The sequence below is a fragment of the Haliotis rubra genome, unplaced genomic scaffold, assembly GCF_003918875.1.
Source record: "Haliotis rubra isolate DU_JTF1 unplaced genomic scaffold, ASM391887v1 Scf1705, whole genome shotgun sequence".
NCBI classification, from domain to species: domain Eukaryota; kingdom Metazoa; phylum Mollusca; class Gastropoda; order Lepetellida; family Haliotidae; genus Haliotis; species Haliotis rubra.
The window spans coordinates 47,618-57,478 of NW_025765676.1; positions in this window are offsets into that span (position 1 = coordinate 47,618).

The window sequence follows — 9,861 nt, forward strand, 5'->3', positions numbered from 1 at the left end:
TGAGCTAGCACTATAAAACCAGCTTAAGTCTGGGCTAGTACAAGCACCCGCACATACACATACACACGCATGCACGTCGTCATATGAGCGAAATATTCTCAAGCACGACGTTAAACCCAATTTCACCTCACCTCTACAAAAATCAAAGTTATGTCAAACATGTTTTTCGCAAACATTGTACCTTTTTTCAGTGCCGTCCTGCCTTGCCTTGCTAGCTTCCTTGACCTTGCTTGCCACAAGTCAATCTCTGCCTGCTGTTGAAATTTCCGGGAAACCTGGCCCTAAGCAAAACAAGTCACTGATCCACAGTCATTGTATACCCACTGCCCTTCTGTTGTCGTATCTGACCCATCGATGAAGTAGCTAGATGCTGTGGTATCCAAAAAGTTCAAAAGGTACAGTAAGGGATCCTGTATCTGAGATTAGGTATTGCTTTGCACTGGGGTTCGTTTATGTGTGTGCGTTTCACCCCTTTTTTGTTTTGCATGCATACGTGCAATACCTTCTCTGAAGTCAGGAATGTGCACCCTCAATTTTGTCCTGAAAGGTTATTAAGTGACCATTGAAAACGGGTGAATATGAACTGTGGTTCCCCCATTCTCAAAAAGCTGTATCCACCCTGAAGTCTGTCAACAAAGGACAGTAAAACAGTATGTTCAGTATCAGAGTCTAGGAATAAAACAAACCAATTATATAAAGGAACTATATTACATTTTCAGTCTAGTCTAGTCCATCCGTAGTCTAAATTAACACTATGCTATAGACCACTAGCGACAAAACTTTCATGCGGATCAAGCATACGCCCTATTACCTAGGGCACTCCCATTCTTTACACAATCACATGTCTGCTTACTTTAATTATTCTTTATGTTTTAATCTATAGCCCGTGCTCTATATTGTATTGTCTTTCATAGTTAAGATGTTTTAGATTTTCATACTAGAATTTACATTTATAACTGTGATATTCTAGTTATTTTACTGACCTTTGCAGACAGGTAAGTATATTATCTAACTTCGTTTTTATTCATTTATAAATTTTAAACTTTCTTAGTCACGATATGGCTGAAATACTGCCGATATGACTGCTCACTAACTCACTTTATGTATCAGCTGCTTTAGGAGGTTGATAGTTTATATTCTTTTCGAGTAAATAGTTTTATCCTCATTATCGATAAAGACAATTTGAAACACAACGTAGCAGTAACTTGTGTCTTGTGTCCGTCTTTGCAGGTATATTAAACTTACTTAATCAGCCCACACGCTCGGCATTAGATTAAAGTGCATATGGTTTCAATCTTCCTGTGAAAGAACAATTTGTGCTCACCCAATTGTTTGCACTTTCCGCTCTCTGGTGCGCAACGCTTGTGTTCAGGTGATTTTAACACTTGAAAAGAAGGTGGATGAATTCAATTGATTATGTTTTCCGTATGTTTGTGACTCCCTTGATTACATTCATTGTATGGTCAACACGTTCAATGGGTCTTTCATAGATGATGATCGACCCTACTCAGCCTGTCTCAGGTCAACGACAAGAGTACATGATAGATTGCTCTGAAGTCAGGCTGAACGAAGTCGAGTTGAAATGCCGAATGAAACGGCTGCATTCCTTTGTCAGGCTACTTGAATATGAGCTACGTTTCACAGGAACTAGTTAACATACATTTCATCTCCGTGTCTGTACGGTCACGTATGTTTGCTTCCCAAAACAAATCATGATGTTGCCTACAGCTAAAAGCGGCATACACAAGGGTGGGGCCATCGTCGCTGGTTACGAGCCAGTGCAATGTCAACCTGAGCCTTCGGGGCAGATTTACTGATGGGTAATAGAGTTAACAGCAATCGCAATGACTAAGCAACCTCACTCCTTATTCTGGAATTTCTGCAAGGAAGGGTCAGTTGACAGTACTATCTAGATGACACTTTGTTGTCCCATTTCCAATGCGTGTAGAGTCGATGATTTGACTCTCAAGATCACAAGATCACAGTGCCAGCACTCACTGTGCGGAACAAGCCTGGACCTATAACCCATGACATAATGGCCGCTTTCCGGAGTAGCCATGGTCCCTAGTATGGTGATCTACCTTTAGTTGTTTGCGATCTATAGCCTGTTTTTATATTGTATCGTCCTCTATGGTTGAAGTATTTTAGATTTAATTACTAGTTTTATATACATGTATCTGTGATAGTCTAGTTGGTTTTACTGTCCTTTGTCGACAGATATTTAAAATTGATTACCTTGTTTTCATCGCACTTCGCCCCTTACTTCCACCCTAGACGGGTGGTTGAATGGGCCCAGTTCAACCAATCGGCTGGTCATGTCGAGCCCTGTGCATTACTTGTATTTGCACAAATTATATTCTTAAACTATATGGTGGACTTTAGGTCTCGGCTTTATTAGTTTATAAAACATCACTTGATTTTGAACTATGACTTTTCAATTTGCCTAGAGTCTAAATGCCCAGAAGGCGATGGCTCATGGGCCAATCTGGTAGGATCTATCTTTTTAAGATCTTATCCTGCTTGAGTATACCCTCCCTAGTATCCTTGGTGCCGTCTGCTGGAGGCCCACAGACATGAGGCATCGTCCTTGTTGACACTCCATGGTGGGTGAGGGAGCTAGGAGGGTGAATCATATCTAATACAACCATGGCACCCCCACTGAAAAAACGCTCGTATGAATCTGATGATTCAGTATCTTCTGAGGACGAACATTCTGCTGTTCACACAAATCCTGATCATTGGTCTCGATTTTTGGTCATGTCGGCACCAGATGATGGTCCACTTAAATTGAATCCTTTTGCCATTGCAAAGCATAGAAGGATTAGCTGGCGACGTAAAAGAAGTCAAGAAGCTGCGTTCGGGATCTCTACTGATTGAGTGTAAAAAGAAAATTCAATCCACAAATCCTCCTTTCGACCAAATCATTAGCTAATGTTCCTGTGGAGGTTTCACCTCACAGGACACTCAACAGTAGTAAAGGCATTGTCCGTGATGTCGGTCGTTGCCTTTCAGATATGGATGAGGCTGACATTATTTCAGAGTTACGTCCACAGGGAGTGACTGCTGTTAAACGGTTTACTTCAAAGAGATAATGAAACCATAAGAGACCAATACGTATCTATTTACATTCCGGTCTTCCGTCACGCCCCGATTCATTGAAAGCTGGATATTGTTACTTAAGGGTTGATGCTTTATCCCAAATCCCCTGCGGTGCTACCGATGTCAGAAGTATGGCCATGGTTCTGAATTCATGCCGCGGCCCAGCTGCTTGTCATCGATGTGGTGGCAACTGTGAAGATAGCAGACTCTGTGATAAACCTCCTGCGTGTGTAAACTGCTCTGGGGAGTCATCCCTCGTCGTCAAAAGCATGCCCTACATGGGAGCTCAATCAAAAATTTCGAAAATGAAACATGACCGTAATGTTACTTTTTTGGCTGAGGGAAACTTGTTCTGGCTCTTGAAAACCAGGCCCAACTTATGCGGCTGCTACTTCTGCCTCAACACCAATTTTCTCGACCGGTTTCATGTCCAGTCAGTAGGTTGCCAAACCGAATACACATGGATTGAATCATCTAATCCAATCTTGGCTAAACCTCGTCAACAATCATCTAGTTCTTCTTCGTCACAAACGGAAGATCTATCTACAGTTGTCTCACTGTCGCCAGTGGTTCCAGCAGTGGAGACCAAAATCAGTACCAAAAAACCATCACCTGTTTCCGAAATCGACTAAAAACAAATTGATCACTCTATTCATTCAGATCGTATACCAAAGGGTCAGCGTGACCCTGTACGTCTTCAAAATCGTTATCACACCTTGGAGGACATGGATGTCTCTCCTCTCTACCACAGGCGCAACAGAAGTAAGTCGCCTAGAAAGGAAAAATAGATCCCCTGTACATCCACCCATTACATGAATGGTCCTAGTTCACTCCTTCAGTGGAATTGCAGAGGTCTCAGGTCCAATTTAAATGATTTACACTTATTAATACAGGATTATACGCGGTCAAGCAATATGTCTCAGGAGACATACCTTAAAGAAACTGATAGCTTTGATTTACGTCAGTACAGTACCTACCATTCATTCTCCCCTCCAGGGACTAAAGCTACAGGTGGATCTTCTGTTTTCGTACGGCGGGGTGTTCTCCACAGCCCGGTTTTAATTCATACAAATCTTCAGGCTGTTGCAGTTCGAATAACTATGCACATTGTTTTTACTTTATTGCTCTCTTTACATTCCTCCAACATCGTTGCTTCAGCTAACTGATCTTCAAGCGCTCTACGACCAGCTTCCCCAAGCCCTGCATCATTATGGGCGATCTAAATGGTCATAACCCACTCTGGGGCAGTATGCATACAAGCAATAAAGGAAGGTTGCTTGAAGATTTCATTTCAAACAACGATTTATGCATTTTATAACGATGGCTCACACACTTATCTCCATCCTGGTACTGGTACTTATTCTAATCTTGACTTGTCCATCGCTGACTCAAATCTCTAAATGAATTTGATTGGTCCGTCCATGACGACCTTTGTGGAGGAAGCGACCACTTTCCTACAGTTCTAAAACCAGTAGCCCCATCTGATGTTCCTCCATCAACCAGATGGAATTTCAAAAGGCTAACTGGCCTTTATATGCAACTCTGTGTGCTGACGAACTTAAACCTGAACTTTCATTGATGTTACTGATGCTATAAAGAGTTTCTCTGATAAACTGAATAACATAGCGGATGTGTGCATCCCCAAGTCCTCTGCAATTCCACACATTAGAAAACCATGGTTCAACGATGACTGCAAACAAGCTAGGAAGGCAAGGAAAAGGCAGAACATTACTTCCGTCGCCATCCCATGGTTCATAATTTGAACAAGTTTAAGATTTTAAATGCTAAAGCACGGCGTACTTTTAAGCAAAGTAAACGTCACTCTTGGCGAAACTATGTATCGAAGATAAATTCGCGCACGCCAATATCAAAGGTGTGGAATATGATCCAGAAGATCAAAGGTAAGGGCTCTAAATCTAACATTCACCATTTGACAGATGGGAACCAATTATTGACTAATAAATCAGATATTGCAAATAAACTTGGTGAGACGTTGGCCAAACATTCTTCCTCGTCCAATTATGTACCTGAATTCCAAAATATCAAAAACAAGCAAGAAAAGCTATTAATTTCAATTCAGATAATGGGGAAGATTACAATGAAACCTTTTCCATTCACGAGCTTCATACTGCTCTTGACCAGGCTCATGATACAGCTTCCGGAGCTGATAACGTACATTATCAACTCCTTAAGCACTTACCAGACTCATGTTTAGAGACGCTCTTATCTATTTTTGATGATATTTGGACATCTGGACAATTTCCTTCATCCTGGCGCGATGCTATAATTGTGCCCATCCCTAAACCTGGACGTGATCATACTGATCCTTCCAACTATAGGCCAATTTCCCTAACTAGCTGCGTTTGCAAAACCATGGAACGGATGATAAATAATCGACTTGTTTGGTACTTGGAAACAAACAACCTTATAACAGATATACAATGTGGTTTCCGTAAGAACAGAAGTACTGTCGATCACCTAGTGCGTTTGGAATCATTTGTTAAAAATGCTCTTATTAACAAGCAACACGCTGTGTCTATCTTTTTTGATCTTGAAAAAGCATATGATACCACGTGGAAATATGGCATTTTAAAAGATTTACATGGCTTCGGATTACGAGGGCCGTTTGCCTCAATTTATAGCTAACTTTTTAAAAAAGACAGACAGTTTCAAGTCCGAGTGGCATCTACCCTGTCTGGTCATTACAATCAGGATCAGGGTGTCCCACAAGGCAGTATTTTGTCTGTCACATTGTTTTAGTATCAAGATCAACAGTTTATCAAGGTTTTAAATGATTCGATCGATGGATCACTTTTTTGTGGATGATTTTAACATTTCTTGTCGTGGTAAAATATGCATACTATTGAACGGCAATTGCAGTTATGTTTAAACAAAATAAATAAATGGTGTCTTGAAAACGGCTTTAATTTTTCTAAATCCAAAACAAATTGTATACATTTCTGCCGTAAATACAAAACCGCATAAAGACCCTGAACTATCTCTAAATGGCACGTCCATCAAAGTTGTTAAGGAGGCCAAGTTCTTGGGTTTAATTTTGACTCGCACTTAACGTTTCTGCCACATATTAAAATCCTTAAAACTAAATGCCTGAAGGCACTTGACTTGTTGAAAGTAGTTTCTAACACAAAGTGGGGAGGGATCAAGCTACCCTCCTCCACCTATATCGATCATTGGTCCGCTCGAAACTTGATTATGGCTCCATCGTATATGGTGGAGCCTGCAAAAGCAATCTAAAACTACTTGATTCTGTCCACCACCAAGGTCTAAGGCTATGTCTTGGATCTTTTAGAACTTCTCCTGTGGACAGTCTCTATGTCGAAGCAGACGAGCCTTCTCTAGCCCACCGACGTATAAAATTATCTTTACAATATCTTACAAAACTATATTCTAACGAATCCAATCCTGCATTTCAGTGTATCTTTAATCCTCTTTATGAGGATTTGTACAACCAGAAATCTTCTCTTGTTCCTCCACTGGGGCTTAGAATGAAGCCATTCATTACTGCTGCCGGCATTGAGCTGGGAAATATAGCTCCTTCTCGTCTTCTTTCTTCTCCTCCTTGGCAATTGGTTAGGCCACAAGTTGACCTAACTCTGACTAAGTTTAAAAAAATCAGAAACAAACGAATTACAGTATAAACAAGAATTTAGTCAATTAAGAAATAAATATAATACATACAAATCCTTCTTTACAGATGGGTCCAAGGATGGTGGCGCGGTGGCATGTGCCACTGTCATTGGATCCCGAACAATATCTTCTAGAATACCGGATAACAGCTCTATATTTACAGCAGAAGCAAACGCCATCTTAACAGCTCTTAAATATATTAATAAACACCGTAAATATGGACAATATATCATCTTTTCAGATTCTCTTTCGTGTCTTCAGGCTATAAAAAAATCTTTCTTGCAAACATCCACTTTTATTAGAAATTATTGAATTGTATAATGAGCTTGCTACTGGCCAATGCGACATCGTCTTTTGTTGGTTACCCAGCCACGTTGGCATTTCTGGGAACACGATGGCTGATATTGCTGCTAAGGCAGCACTCAACAAATCTGTGACACCACTTCTGCTCCCATACTCTGATTACAAAGCTTGCATTCGATCTTACATCCGTGATCTGATGCAAAGAAGTCAGGACACCCAAGTAGGTATCAATAAATTACATGCAATAAAACCCTATATCGGTTACACTTACTTGGGTTGTCAGTCCAGATTTGAAGAGGTCATCATACGACGATGTCGGATTGGCCACACAAGATATACGCATGAGTACCTATTGAAGGTGAGGATCCTCCGTTTTGTATCCCTTGTGATGAACGAATCACGGTCAAGCATGTCTTGCTTGACTGTGTTGAATATTCCATCACAAGGGATATTATTACAAAGTAAAACTATGAAGGATCTTTTTAGTCATATAAGTTCTCATTTACTTATTGCCTTTTTAAAAATTAGACTTGCTAACTGATTTGTAAATAGATATATATTTTATTATTGGTAGTTTAAATTAATAACTGATATTGTTAGTGGCTGTACCCTCAAAGGGGGTTGAAGTAGCGTAAAATTATTGTCCTCCTGAGAGGGTACGTAAGTCCCAAAACATTTAGTCAATTTAAGTGTACCAGGTTTTTAATCGTAGAATATTTGTACTTTTAATTTATGGCTAGGTTTCTCTTCTGTCGCCAATGGCTGAAGGGATGGTGTAAATCCAGCTAGGGTCCATGCAGGAAGCAAATGTACTGTAAGTCCCCATGGTCCCTAGTATGGTGATCTACCTTTAGTTGTTGGCGATCAATAGCCTGTTTTTATATTGTATCGTCTTGTATAGTTCAAATGTTTTAGATTTAGTTACTAGTTTTATATCTATATCTGTGATAATCTAGTTATTTTACTGTCCTTCGTCGGCAGAATTTTATCATTTCACTTAAATTGTCGATATATTTATAACTTGCTTTAGTCACGATATGGCTGAAATATTGCCGATGTGACTTAAAATCTTAACTCACTCACTCACCTTGTTTTCATCGCTATATGACTGTAATATTGTCGATGCGATGTAAAATTTTAACTCACACACTCACTCAAAGAGTAGAGGGACAGACAGTCTAACATCGTGAATGCATGTTTGACAAATCGTGGATCCACAAACGTCCACTCTATCCCTGTCGTCCTTCAAGATTTATGACTTTGAGTAGCTACCCGACATTACACGTACAAGGAGAGGGATCACGAGCCCATCCTGCTGCTTGTTTTCACCCTACCTTCAGGTGTACAGGGTTATGTGTATTTTAAACTCTGACTGTGGTCTCGTTTTCAGTTTCTCAAGTGATCACTGTACCGGTACTTTCATTTGATCGCTGTCACGTCAACTTACAGGTTCGTCTCGTTTAATTGCCAGATATATTTGGGATTCAATACTAAGGCTGTAGTACACTGTTCCCTTCCCCCTCTTGTCTGTCCAGGAGCGACATGAACAACACAGCTGACACCGTCGATGTTGTGGTCTGTAGATTACACGCCTCTGTCAAAAGACAGCGATATACACTCATCAGTGCGTCGAATGTTTGAAACTTCTGATAGGATTTCGGTTATTTTAACATTTGTAATGTTTTCCCATTTATTCTCAAAACCGGTCTTGAGTAAACGAGACGCCAGGTTTGCATGATAAGTCATTATGTGCGAGTGAGTTTAGTTTTACGTCCTTTTAGCAATATTCCAGCAATATCGCCACAGAGGACACCAGAAATGGGCTTCACACATTGTACCCATGTGGAGAATCGACCCGCGTCTTCAGCGTGACGAGTGCACGCTTCAACTATATGGCTGCCCACCCCCAAAGTCAGTATGAGAGTGATTAAAACCACGCTCCTGTGAGTAAATTCTTATGTCACAGTGAAAATAATTAGTTTGTCGATATGCTGACGCATTATTTCGATTGCATTGACTCGTACTTGTTCCACTCTGCATACATATATGGTTTCCGTTGAGATTAGGTGGTGTATTACTGTAATACCAATGGGAATTGGACTGATTTGAATGCCATCACATACAATATGCAACGCACAACAAAGTTTGTCTGTAAACATTATGACGGGTACGCAATTTGTAATGTGTTGATGCATAAATATATCGATAATATCACAGTTGTACATTGTATCGGGGAACTATACACACTGCAACATGTTAATGCATACGTATGTTGTTTAACGCCCCACTCAACAATTCAAGCATGATGGCGGTCTGTACCTGACAATTGTGTGATCAACAGCCTAAGTATCGATCTACGCAATTTGGTACACAATGACATGTGTTAACCAAGTCAGCAAGCCTGGTCACCTGACCGGGTAAGTCGCTTCTTATGCATGGGTTGCTAATGCCCATTCTAACCAATCCGAGTAGATCCGGGTTATAGCTGACCTTCAGTAACCCATGCTTCTCGTAAGAGACAGCTGGAATATTGCTGAGTGCGGTACCCCATGTTGTCTGCTCTTATTTGGCTCGATCAATGATGCATGTACAAGTTTCCTTGGTGTGATATGTCTGGACTGGAACATTCCTTCTGAACAACAACTGAGTCTATAGAGCTTCCCTTTTTTCAGTGAGAAATCCGACTCGAATAGTTTTGCTTTGACTTATATGTTGGATTGCCATAGATCTTAATAGGGGATTTAGATGTCAGCTTCTCTTGGTATTGGCAGTTCCGATCATGCCGCTTTTTCAGAGCTAATCTTTTTTTGT